The sequence below is a fragment of the Pinus tabuliformis genome, chromosome 6, assembly GCF_031772625.1.
Source record: "Pinus tabuliformis cultivar Carrire ecotype Pingquan chromosome 6, CPIR1, whole genome shotgun sequence".
Classification (NCBI taxonomy): domain Eukaryota; kingdom Viridiplantae; phylum Streptophyta; class Pinopsida; order Pinales; family Pinaceae; genus Pinus; species Pinus tabuliformis.
Window position 1 is genome coordinate 1,571,730,870 of NC_142292.1, and position 15,220 is coordinate 1,571,746,089.

Sequence of the window (15,220 nt, forward strand, 5' to 3'; positions counted from 1 at the left end):
ATTTGTCTCAAAGTGTACATTTTTAAGGTTTTTCAATTTTCTAAAATGTTGAATATGTGTATGAGAAAAGGTTACCAATTTCATAACAAAGTGGAATATGCAGTATAAAAAGTAGAAGTGTTATAGGGTTTAGGGAAAATTTGAAATTTGAGATGAGTCATGAAGGGATGGAAAAAGTAGAAATATTATAGGGTTTCGGGAAACTTTGAAAATTGAGATGAGTCATGAAGTGGTGGTGAGGCCATTGTAAATGGATTGGATGATCTTTTTATTTTCCAATTGAGATATGATACATGAAGTGGTGAGGGTGATCATTCAATAATTTTGTTACATAGAGTAAAATTGGTAATTGGGCTAGTTTTATATTTTTGTGACATACTCGATGTTAATTTTTCACCTATTCATTCATTGAGAAGGATGAAAACCCATATACTCCTAGATGATTACACCTTGCCATCCACCACTTCAACTTTTCACCCCTTTCCATCCACTGCTTTAATTTTTCACCTATTCACTCATTAAGGAGGATAAAAACCCATATACTCTTAGGTGATTGCAAGCCCTTGCCATCCACCACTTTATCTACCTAAAAACATGATATTTCCCCTTTTATAAATCCTTATCCACTGAGATTCATATTAAATCTCCTTCTAACTCTCGTTTATCTCCTAATGTTTTCACATTCAACATTAAAATATCTAATCCCCCCCACTAAATCAAAACCTTAACATCAATATTCACGAAAACACAAATGCCTTATAGTGCCTGTAAACTATTTATAATTTTTTTTTGCTACTATTGTTAACGAAAAATTATAAATTTAACTCTAATGTGAACTTCTTTAATTTTTAAATTTAAGTACACAACAACTCCAACTTTTGGAATAAGTTGGAAAAAAAATAAAAGTTGCTAGATAAGCAATTGGATAATAACATTGCTTATCTTTACTATTCTTCTTACTAAGATGTGATTATTTCTCCCTAACAATATTTACAATACCACCTTCCGTAAGAAACCTGTCCCATGTAATTTATCTGATGGGCCTTGATTAATGCCACATGATAATATTACACGATATTGATGGCTTTACACATTCTCTTTTATTAATGCCACTTGACAATATTACACCATATTGATGGCTTCACCCAGTCATATCTTCAAAGTTTATATTTGTTTGTTTGTTTTTCTTTTCAACCATGATGGCTTCATCCATTCATATCTCCAAAGTTTAGATTAGGTCTTCTTTTCTTCAGCCATGAATACTTCTCTCCAACACATGCCCTATTACCACACCCTTCATGCATACTAGTGCTTGTGGCACAATTAAAATCCCAAATATGAATCCCATCAGTTGTATAAGATGAATAATTCGCTTGGTCAATCCCATCACATCAAACCATATAGATCCCATCCTACTTCAATTATATTTGGTAAATATTATTAAATGTTAATTAGTAAAGGATTGTCAATTAATTTTATATCTTTCATGGGGAAAAATGAAGTATCACCAATTAAGTTGTGTTTGAATGGTAAGTATAAAGTACCATTATTAAGTTCCATGAATCATTAAAAATATATATATGAAGTTAATATGTGAATAATTACAATTTTTTTTAATAATTTAAATTGTTTTACGAAAAGACAAAACCACTATAAGGTAACCCCTTGGAATATCTTAATTTTCCCAACTATTTTTTTCTAAGTTTTTTTAGTTTGTCTTTGAGATGTTTCGTCAAACATTTTGCTTGCTAATGACTATAGGTGTGTTTTTTAATTTTTGTTTTAGATAAAATGAACACAGAGGCATAAATACACCATGAAAGTACTCCAATCCAATAGAATATGACTTATAATAATCTCAAAGATGTGCATCCCAATAGGAAGCAAGCTACAACATCATAAAAGGGAAATATAATACACATATATCAACAAATAAGCTCAGATATTTTGGTTCTAGAATTGCACCTAGAATGAATTCTAGAATCCAGACACAGATATTTATAGTAGACTGATCAATAGAAAGCTCTTCCATCTCTCCACACGTACCCAACAATAAGGGATGAATTCTAGAATCCAGACATAGATATTTATAGTAGACTGATCAACATAAATCTCTTCCATCTCTCCACATGTACCCAACAATAAGGGAATACAACTTTTCTTGTAGCTTGAATGGTTTTCGATAAGGGAACTCGGAATCTGTCATAAATCAACTCAACTCTTACTAAACTCATTCACATTTTTCTTATTATCTCTTAGCTCCATGCACAAAGATACACAAAATTATGGAATGCGTCTAGCAACACTAATATTCATCCCATAAACAAACTGAGAATGGTTACAAATCTCAGCCAACTGAAGAAGAGGCTCACAAGCCTATTTAGCTTATGAAACTCAGCCCTAATAGAGGTTAGACTCATCCTAAAATATGTGGTTTAGCATCATCTTAGCAATGTAAGAATGAACCCATCCCCCTACTTTAGTAGAACTCAACCAACAAATTCAGAAGAAAATTTTCCCTCTTTATCTAAGGAAATTGACCCCTTGAACAGTCAAGGAAATGGCTATGGATTCTTTAATATAAGTCATATTTGGTCCTCATCCTTCATAGATAGTTCAGTGTGAAAAAATATTGAAGAATTCCCAATATTAGGAGATAAAATCAATTGATAACATTGAGAACTTACTTCCTTTGCTAATATCTTTTTCTTCATTGAAGCACAATGGTGAAATCTAAGTGATCCCACTCCCAAACTAGATAGGGTGTACATTATTTTTTCCACTTGAGCCCACCTTTCAAAATTAAAGGGGACGACATAACTTAGCTACAATCTAGTCCACATATTTTTCAATGTTTTCACATGTTCTATTCGACATCCCATATCCTCTTGTCTACCATTTGTTTATTACATGTTTAAAATACTTATCAAAATAACATATGCTCCAATTCAATTCTCCATCTACAATTAAATTGCAAATAATGTTTCTTTGATGCATGAATGAAAGGAATATTCTTTTCCCTAAATATCCAGTGAAATCAAATTGTACTAAGGGGAAATTATACAACCTCCAAAACACCAACTCTGAGTTTAAAAAATATTGGTTTGGAATATTTATTACCTATTTCGCCTTGGCATTTGATGTCTATTTTGGTCAATTAGTGAGCTGAAGAAGTTTGCTGTCTCTCTCTCTCTCTCTCATGCACACACACACACACTTTCCACATAAACCTTGCAAGGAAACCCCTGGTCAGTTCCTTGCATTTCTTGGATGGTGCCCAATGTAAACTTTTCAGTGCTAATTACAACTCTTTACCTGACAAGGACATTGAGTGACACACACAACTGACATAACCAGCCTGGGGCATTGACCCTAAGCCATTTTGCATTAAATTTGAAGTACCCAACCAATCAAGATAGCCCATCAATTATCTCTCACAACACACACATGTGGGTGGATGTGTGTACATTTGCATATTTTCACCATAAGAAAAAAAAATGCATATATTAAAATTTAAAACAAATACATTACATTTTCGAATTTGTGCCTTTGCACAACATGAGTACTTTGTAATGTTGATACATATGCACTTTTCCTCAGATGTGGAAGGGATTTCTCTCAAAATTGTAAAATATTATTTAGTCCTAAGATGCCTATTGTACAGAGCAAGTAAAATGTTGTAAATATTATGACCTTGATGTAATACTTGCCAAAATTTAGATAGTTATCAATTTGATCACTTAACCGACATTTTGATGGACTGCTATCAATTTTTAACCAAAAATGGAGTGAGAATGTGGGTACCTTATAACCTTGATACAAATGTACTTTTCCTCATATTTGGAAGGGATTTCTCTTAAAATCATAAAATCTTCTTCAGTAAGATGCCTACTATACATAGCAACTAAAATGTTGTAAGTATTATGACCATGATGAAATACTTACCAAAATTTAGATTAAAGTATAATTATAAAATTATTAATAATAGTTTTTATTTTGTCGTCATATCAAATTATGAAATCTTAAATCATATTCTTTACATCAAACTAATAATGTGTTTAACTTTTCAATGTTCTTTGTACTCTTTCTTCACAATTTAGGGTTTGGTCTATCATTTGAATTGGTTGCAGTGTTACCCTTAGCGTCTCCTCAAAACTCTGGTCCTACTGAGATTTCGTTCAATTTTCTAGTGTTGGTCTGTGGAGTTTGGTACCCATGTACCTTCTTCAACTGGTTTTAACAGGATATATGGGTTTGTTCAAATTATAATATTGAAAGTCCTTCTCTCTCTTTCAATAAATGTTGCTCATAAAGTTTGGGGTAATGGGAAACAAGGAGAGTTTTTTCCTGGAAGTATCGTGGGTTTTCAATTTTCATTTTTAGTTCACAAAAGTTTATCTCTTGTGTCCCCTTAGGGTTCTTGGCCCCTCTTTTTGGGGACCCCTTCGCTCCCTTAGCTTGGTCCATCCACATCGGCTAGTCTTCCACAATTTCTCTTTTTTTTCCTTGCAGGTCAATTACCCAATATGGCTCCACAAAAACGACTGCCTAGTCATAGGGGTAGCACTCATGGGTCACCTTTGATGCAACGTTGGTGTCTGTCTAGATGGGAATTTGTGGCCAACTTCTTCGATGCAATTCCTCTAGAGATCTATAAGGAAATTATCCATCTGGAGGCCAAGGAGTTTGTTGATCGTGTTTATTTCTTGGATTTGGAGATTGGAGGAAATAACCTCAAGTGTGCTCCAGACCTAAGGAAATTTCACAAGAGAAGGCTCCACTTCCTTCACTCCATCAACCTACATCGACAACTAGAAATTATATTAAGCATGGTAATTAGAGACAATCAAGTAGACAACTACAAGTTATTTGCAGGTCAGGAGGAGATCAAGAGAATCCTAAGGGATATCAGATATAAATTGGATGATATGGTGGTCAGATTGACTCGAGTTGAACGTTACGTGGTCGCTGATTCAGAAATTGAATCAAATGAGCAACATGACGTGCCTATGGTCATCAATGCTCCAGCTGAAGTCTCTCCTCACACCAAATCTTCTTCCACTTCACCAATAATCATCTTGGACTAACAAGTCTACCATGTACTATGTCTGTAGGTTTTCCATGGGTGGCAACTTGTGCTTTCTTGTAAGCAATATTATGATTTTTTGTCAATGTTGATTATGGGCGCATATATGTATTATTGTACCTCATTTTTTGGCTTTTCTTGGCTTTGTAACAGAGCCCTAGTGTTACTAGAAGAATGAAATGGTATTTGTCTAACTCTCCAGTCCTTAGGCATTAGAAGTAGGGTACTTTAAACTTATCATGTTGTCTTTGTTTGACCAAACGTTGTCTATGGTTTTCCTCGATGGCATACAAGATCTTCGAGATCTCTCTTTTGGATGTTTTGTTGAACAACTTTCACTATTAAAACTTTTGGTATTAATAGAAATATATTGTAGAAATTTACCAAAAAAAAAATTGTATGATTCACTTAATATTTTATGCGGCAATATCATACTTTTCACTCGAGTGTAAAGTTCCAATTATGAGTCAAATTGTATACCGTGTGTTGTGGTTTCCCGCAAGCCAAACCAAAACCAACATGAGACTTTTTAAACATAAAAATATAATTTGATGGTAATTGATGGATGTACTAAATCTCACTCATTAATTGATTGGTGGCAGAGTTAATTAATTGTATAGACACTTGGTGATGCTATAATTTCTTTAATTTTAATTTTTATAAATATTTTTTTGACAATTATAATTAAAACCTAAAGAAGTTAATCACTTTTTATATATTGACTAATAAGGTGTATATATATTGTGTGGTCGGGGGTGACCGTTATCGTTGGTCAGCTCCGGGGGGTGTGATTTTTCCAGATCTTCCTTGAGGTTGGGGTTCTTGTAGCCCTTCCAAGTTTTTCCCATGGGATTGGGGATTTTTGGTGTAAGGTGGGGGTCTTTGTCATTGGCAGGGTTAAGTTTTTGTATACTATGTAATTTTTCTTTTGAATTAATGAAATAGAAGGTTCGGCTCTTGCTTCAACAAAAAAAATAAGGTGTATATATATATATATAATAAATTTTTAATTTTCAAAAAATAAAAAATAAAAATAAAAAATTGATTTTTAATTTTCAATCAAAACTTTTTTACTATAAACTAATTACAATATAACTTACCTTAAAACCAATATAAAAATAAAATTTTAGAACACATTTCCATTTAAATATATATATAAAACATAAATGGCAACATTTTTTTTTCACTAACAAAAAAACATATTTTCACACATTTCAAATATAACCAAAATGCAAATTTCTAAATAAAAATGCTAAATAGAATTTGCATTTTGGTTATATTTGAAATGTGTGAAGATATTTTTTTTGTTAGTGAAAAAATGCTGCCATATATATATATATATATATATGGAAATGTGTGTATATATATATGTAGAAATGTGTTTTAAAATTTTATTTTTATATTGGTATAAAGGTAGGTTATATTGTAATTAGTTTATAGTAAAAAAAGTTTTCATCTCTCAAATATTCTGAAAATTAAAAATCAATTTTTTTATTTTTTGAAAATTAAAAATTAAATTTTTATTATATATATATATATATATATATATATATATATTTCTTTATTAGTGAATATAAAAAGTGATTAATTTCTTTAAGTTTTGATTATATGTCATAAAAAATATTTATAAAAATTAAAATTAAAGAAATTATAGCATCACCAAGTGTCTATACAATTAATTAACTCTGCCACCAATAATCAATTAATCAGTGAGAGTTAGTACATCCATCAATTACCATCAAATTATATTTTTATGTTTAAAAAGTCTCATGTTGGTTTTGGTTTGGCTTGCTGGAAACCACAACCCAGGGTATACAATTTGACTCATAATTGGAACTTTACACTCGAGTGAAAAGTATGATATTGCCGCATAAAATATTATAATAAATTTGAAATAAAATATTTTAAATTTAAATTTAAAACAAAATAATTTAAAATTAATTTTTTTAGTTTAAATCAAAATTATATTTATATTTATATTTGTATATTGTTTCCTTCATCTATTAAATAATTCATCTATTAAATAAAGTGGTTATATATATATATATATATATATATATATATATATGTGGGGTATGATGTATGGATATAAACTAAAACATTCAATTTTAAAAAATATACACATAATGTTAATATTTTAAGTATTTTTAATGAAATATGTTATGAGCGTTATAGAAAACAAAAAAAATTTAATTTTAATTTTTTAATTTGAATGAAAATTATATTTATATTTTTGTAGGGTAGTGTAAGTTTTTTTTTTTTTTTTAATTTTTTTTTAACAATCTTAAAAAAATTAAATTGAAATTTTAAATTTTAAATGTTAAATTTTCAATTCGATTTTACTTGCATTTTTTAAAAATGTTGAAAACTGACCCTAAAAAAAACCATCATTCCAGTATCAACACTTTTCATTTTTAGGGTGTTTTGTTGCACAATTTTTCCACAAAAAAATTGTTTTCACTGCCATTTTTAAAACATGTTCAAAATTGACCCTTTAAAAAAAACCATCCTTCCAGTATACCCACTTTTTGTTTTTAGCACTGTTTTTCATGTTTTTTCGGGGTTTTTGGGCGAGAGTTCTTGTTTTGAGTTTATAGTTCACCCCTTTATAAAGACCTCATGATCTAAATTATTGAAAGCCCTACAAACCTGGAGGGTGGGAACCCAGTGAATGGCTCCATAAAAAATCAAAAGTTGTGAATATTAAATATAATAAAAATTGAAACCAAAAACATAAATAAATTGTAATTTTCAAATAGTTACATTATTAACTAAATTATAACTTTATTTTAAATTATTATTATTATAATTATAAAAAAAATTAATACATAATATGTAATAAAATTATTAATTATGGAGATTCACTTTCATTTATTATCGAGATTTTTAATTTGAACATAAATTTTGTCACAAGACTATGGGCCGATATCATGGCTTATCAATACCATATGACATTTTTATAATTAGTCAATTTAATTAAAATGCAAAAAAGACAAAACTATTTTGAAAATAAATGTGAAACTTTGATTTCTGAACTTTGCTATGAATATTCTATAATAGTTTGTGGATGCTAAAGCTATAAATACTTTATAATATTACATGAAGACTAAATCTCTATTGTCCACCTAAATAATTAAATTAAAACTTTTGAACCCCTAATTTGACATAAGTTATACCTAGCATAGCCATATAACTTAAATCACTGGTATATGTGTGTGTGTCAAAACACTTAAATCATGATATATTTCACATTGCCAACAAAAAAAATTAAATTAACACTAAATTTTCAATTATTATCATCAATTATAAAAGAATTATACAAATTAAACATATATAAATTTAAAAAAACAAACATATAACAAGATTAGCTAGTGAAATTCATTATCATTTTATTACAAACAAATTATTAATACCATATACACACAATTTTTTTTTTAATTAATTAAATTAGAAACAAATAAACAAACAAATGCAATTATTTTTTAAATAAATCCAACTTTTAATTTATAATTATTATTTTAAAATGTATTGAAATATTCATAAAAATCCATTCACAATTAAATTAAGGGATTGGACCACTTCAGTTATCCATGTAAAAAAACATATTTTTTATTTTCCAACAAATTGATCTGGACATAAGCTACTTTCCAATTATTACTGCAGTAATCCATCTTTGCCACGTGGTTCACATGCGATAACCACTCTGATTATTGACGGCGTAATCCATCTTCGCCACGTGGCTTCATCAAAATACTCACGACCTTGAATTTGATGCGGAGTCATGGCGGGAGCGCCTGCTGACTGGGAATAGCTTCGCACAAATTTATTTGTTCCAGCCATGCCTCTTTACTGGAGTTAATGCAAGCATGTTCTTCTTCCAAAGCGAAAGAATGATAGAGAAAGATTGGAAATTTAATAGAGAAGAGTTCTCTAAATAGCTTTCTCAAATCTTTTCTCTAAAGTTTATCTAGGTTATAACTTTATGCTTTTTCAGTAAATTTGTTTATTTTTTCTCTAAGTTTAACTGTATGATTTTTCTCTAAATATAAAAAAGTTTCTCTATGTTTTCTCTAAACTTATTTATTTATAGCCATTTACACACAAGTTTACCTAAGTTATAACTTCATGTTTATTTCTGTAAACTTGTCTATTTTTTCTCTAAATTTATCTATGTCATAACGGTATGTTTCTCTATGTTATAACCGTGGGTAGAGTAGTGAAAATTGGAATTTTCGTTATTTTAAGAATAGTAATTTTATAATTAATCTTTCAAAATATTTTTATATAAAACTTCTTTATAACAAATACATGAAATTTATATTTTTATTTAAAAATTTAATGATATTTTTTACTAAGAAATATAGAAAAAAATATTATAATAAAAAATAACTATTACGGATGACATGGTTACGATCCTTGGATCTTTTGATCAGTGCCTCTCGACCTTGGAAACCGCCCTGCGTCCCACTCAGGTCAACAATTAAATAAATAAAGAATCCTGCATTTGTTCTCTGTCAATCCCTTGTATTACAGTGCATCTAAATTATTTATCGCATTTGCCTGGATTTTTATTGAAGTCCGGAGATCGCGCTTTCGATTCCCTGGGGTAGTACCAGGGCTTCTTACTGATATCGTAAATTGAGATACTTTCCCACTTAATATATAATGAAAAATGCATAAAGAACATAATACTTTGAAGATGGCAAAAAGAAATGTGGAGATTGCATACAATTATATTCAAATTTATTCAACTTCGACTATTGTTCGTGTATAAAATTTGTCCGTAGTTGATATTGTTCATATGTAAACTGTGTCTGTAATGGGTATCACTATGAGGCACCGAATTGGAATTCTAATAATGCATCAAATGAATTTTTAAATGAAGCATGTATCAACCCAATATTTATTAGGTGAATCATTTTTTCCGTATAATTTATTTAAAGGGTATGTTAATGCTTTGTAGGGTGGATTTCTTTGGAAATAATCCAAAACAATGATCTTATAAGAGATAGGATGGTTTTTACTAACATGAAAATAGTACCTAAGTTGTTGTAAGAGAGGTAGTCCCATTTGAAGAAGCCTGAAAACTAAGAACATTCCTTACGAATTGTGCTCGTAGTAAAATCAAAATACCCTAAACAAATAGACACCGAACAGGGCATAAGCTCTATTGTGGACCAACGTCGCGGTATCGTTGTGATTGTTCCAATGGAGGGAAGCAGGAAACTATGAATTGGAGAGCAAGGTTTCAAAATACCTAGAACAACCAAACACCAAATAGGGCATGAGCTCTATTGTAGACCAACATCACGGTATCTATGTGCTTGTTCCATCGAAGGGAAGAAGAAAAAGATGAATTGTAGAACAAGGTTTCTGGGTGAGCAAGGGTGAGAATGAGCTCGATCAGCAGCAATCCCGACATGTGGTTTACTTCGTCATAAATTATGAATATCTCCAAATTCATTTCTACATCTTCTTTCCTTCAAATCTACTTCACATAAGCTTCATCTGTGAAAGGTAACTAATGCATAATAGCTCAATCAACTCTCACATTATCCTACTCTCTAACCTCTCAATGCCTTCCAAAATCACATATTTTATAAAGATATTTTGTTGGATGTTTGTATCCCACTTAGGAATATGAAGTGAATAGGCTTGACTCTTTTCCTTCCACTCATTCATTTCCACACTCTTCATATCTTGAATATTAGAACACAAAAATAAATAATCCATCGAATATTAATTGTAGCCACATGTAATGATTAAATGCATCAACCTAATTTCAACATCAAATAACAGTATTTATCATTAATACATCACAACAATATTTGCAACATATTTTCCTTTTCCTTGGAGTCTTGCCTTTGCATCAAACTAACTCGACTCAACCAACAATTTCACATCACAACAAATCCTTCAATATATCAATCTCTGCAACATTATCAAAAAAATTCAATGTATCACAGCTCCTCCTCCTTCTTCTGCTCCTTTGCATTGATGATATTATTCATTATTGTATACATTGCTTTGTTGTTTCTCCTTTACCCGTTGTTGCTCCTTCATTGTTCTTTGTTGCTGCTCCTTCATTGTTCCTTGTTGTTGTTTCTCCTTTGCCTATTGCTCCTCATTCATTGTTCCTTGTTGTTGTTCCTTTGAATTTCATCTTTTGTTTCTTTGTTGCCTCTTCACTACACTTTTTCATTCTTTGCCTTATTGTTGCTCCTACATACCTTGTTGCTCATTTTCTTGTTGTTCCTTGTTTTTCTCCTTTTCCATCAATGACAATATTGCCAACAATCCCCCCTTTGGCATTGCTGGAAACACATTTTTCCTCCCCCTTTCATTCTAAGAAGTTTCTTCCTTCCTCTGATTACCTCCCCCTTTGACATCAATGGAAAGAGGGTTAAAAATGTCTTGTATATTGTAAAAGAGTCCTTAATCTAGCTATCATCATTGCATTAATGCTTTATAACCTGCAACGTCTTGTTCTATATAAACAATGTTGACACTATCATTGAATGAATGCCATTCCAGATGGCTTATTAGGGTTGCTCCATATTGAATGAATGTTGCTCCATAAACATTGCTTCAAATAAGCTTCAACAAATTTTAACACTGTAAGATATTATTGTGAGAACACTCTGAAAGCAAGAATATTGTTGAGAGAACGCTTTGCATACTATTGCAAGAACTCATTGAATAAGCACATTGTAGAGCACATTGCAAGAATACATCACAGCACCATAAGAAAGAACAATATCACCATAAGAACATTGAAATATGAATATAAACATTGCGCACCAACATTCCATGCTTACAATTCTTTTTCTATGCATATAATCATCAATTTTTGTAGATAAAATTATATAGAGATATACACAAAAGCCTTCCCTACTTCTAGTGTAAACCTAATTTTGAGCATATGAGAACTTCAAATAATAAAGAGAAGATTTCTATTGATGAGCCATGAATCTCATTTAAAGCATATTGGTGAGGGATCTAGAAATAAAGGACCTTCAACATAGAAGGCGCTTGGCATTTTGTTTTTTGTTTTCCAAGAAGCAGGAAGCAAAGGTGACCATACAATGCGACCATCTCCAAAATAAAGCGACAAAATTTTTCATGTCTACGTTAATAATCACACCAATTTCCAAAATATATTATGATCCCTAGTTATTTTGATTTTCTTTGTGTTATTCATCTTTCTTGTATAACAACTATCTCTTCAACACTTTTTAGCACCAAGGTTACCTTCAATTTCAGTAAATGGTCCTTCAACCATTCAAATAAATTGTGCTATACTTCAGCAATTGAAACACCATCCTTATCTAATGATAATTCAATAGCAGTTGCATCTATGAATTTAACAAGATTATTCCCACAAGTTCTTTGAATACAATATTAATCTATAATAATATGGCCAGCTTGATCAGTAAACTCAATGTATTCAACTCATCATCTGCTAAATTTGCCCCATAGTGCACAAAAAGAATTTTGACACACTGATAAAGGAAAATCGGCCCTTTATTGAGAAGAACTTGGTCAGGATAGTTGAGAGGAAGCTTGGTTGATAAAATTGAAGGAATCTCAACTTCTGTGGCTGGAACTTTGACTCCAAACCAAAACAAGCATTGGTTTCAATGTTCAAATCTTGGATTTAATATGCGTTCAAATAGTTGCATCTAGTATATTATAATGCAACAAGGATATTCAAATGAGTCAGTTTTCTTATCATATTGGCACATATTATAGTGTATGGTGATCGACAGTAAAATATTCATTGGCTAAGTTAAATTCATTAACAATATATTCATTTGCACTATAAGGGAAGAAGACATTTGGCTAAACCAATTATTTGAGTCTTAGTTTATAACATCTTGGTGATAACGACTTCAGCCTTTAGCGCGAAAATCATGATACCAAGGTAACGGATGAGTGTAACAACATAGGTCGGCTAGTCGAGTGAGATGCATAACTAAGAATCTATCAAATCACAATCTCCTTGTAAGGCTACTTCGACATTAAAATTCCACATGGGTGTATTAAATGATTCTGCAACTGCCAATCCCAACATTCACAGGGCTTCCATAAATTTTTGCATAGACTCTTCTGACAATGGTCACAAAACATGGATGACATTAGCTTGGTGGAGGGAATGTGTTCTCTACTTTCTGGGCCAACGCAACTTTAAACTTCTACATGACTTGTTTTGACTTCAGCCAGAACGCAATCAAACATTCTTTCACAGATCATCTCGCATGGTTGGCTTGCTACAAATATTGACGTCAGGGCCTTATGAAAGAATGACTCATGGGATCACCAATTTTATGAACAACTATGGATTAAAAACTTGTGCTCACAAAAATTGTGCAATTCTTCTTCTTCACGGTGGCCAGATTCGAGCGTTATACTAGGATCAATAAAATTAAAATAGTCATGCCACAAAAGCCCAAATGAATCCACAACACTCCCCCCATAGGAGGCATGCCAAAAAGGACAAAAATTCCAAATGAAGCTACAAATTATCATTGACATGTAATTATGACCCAAATCAGATGTCCTGCCATAGAAAATCATCTTGCACCACTCAGTTTGATCTATGGGCCCATGTAATGCCCCACTATTCATAGGGAGAATGGTTTTCAGGTTACAATTACTGATTGGTCTCATTCAATCCCCCTTTCTTTTCTTTAATAGAAATGAAACCTGCAAGAGAAACAGTCAGAGCTAATGGAAATACACCCAATAATGCCATCATAAATCTCGTATGAGTCATGGTGCCTGATCAGATAATTTTTTAACTTCATAGTAACAAAAATTACGTATAGACAGAGTGCAACAGTAGTCATGTTTTTTCGACATCAATCCTTAACCTCATTTTTAACCTAGGCCATGGAGTCTCAGGCATATAAATTCATCTCATTGCAGTGTAGGCATATCAATTAATACCAATTCATGGATGTTGCTTCAATGACCATTTCCCTGGTTTGACATCTACTTTCATCTATTCTTGCATGATGAGGATACTGAAAATTATATAACGCATATCCTGGAATTTTCGTAAGGCTTCAGATTTGGTAGGTAGAGTAATGTTCAACTTTTCAGTTTTCCTTTAATGCCCATCACGCACACTTTGCAATTGACACAATCCTCTCATCCATTCCTTGGCATAATATGCCACTTGTCCACACTACAATTCTATCACTGCACGCTCAGATCTGCACTATCATTGCATTGTCATTTCATTATCATACCTCTAAGGCATCTGTCATATGGTCACACCTCTCAAACTATTATTTATGGCACATTTCTTTACATATTTTCGCTGGCATAGATAATATTGGTCCATTGTATAGTCTGAAATTAACGTTCCACATTCATAATGTTCCATAATGCTCCAACCTAATTAACTAAGCTCTTCATGATCATGGCAAGGCTTCCAGAACAACCTCTATTGTTAGGATTCCAATAACGTATAAAATGCACTTTCATGAGATTTATTATTTATTCTCTTGTGCATCTTACACATTGTAAGTAATTGCAGTTTATGCTCCATAGTATGACTGGAAATATATATTTTTTGAATAATGAATGCTTGGAATAGGTTTTTTTTCATTCATCTTGATTTTCATTCTAGTTGTCACTATCATTGTCTCGGTAGGGCTATTGGAATAGCGTGACAACTCCATCATGATTATCATAGTGCACCCATGTAGGTGATTATTCAACTCCCATTGCTCTCCAATCATGTTCTTTCAACACTTTGACTAGCGGGAAATTTTCAAGAATAACATTATGAAGCATAACCTGCCTATTTCCATTCACCATTCTCCATTTTTATTCCCAAAACTATATGGATGGAAAGAACAGAAGGAAAAAATGATGTATTGGTTTGTGGAGGAAGTTGGAGGAAGATCGCATCCTTGGTTGAGATATCATATGTCTTTTGCTGAGACTTCTTTCTTTTTTCATCATTTGAATCATCAAATTGTATGGACTTTTCTTCCCAAATAGTATTTATCAAAATGTTTTATGGTATATCTTCTCTTTCAACAAAAAAAAATCTAAGTCACAAATATGTATGGGCAGTTCATTGCATAAGCCATTTATCATAGAATTAGTTTCTAACTTAAT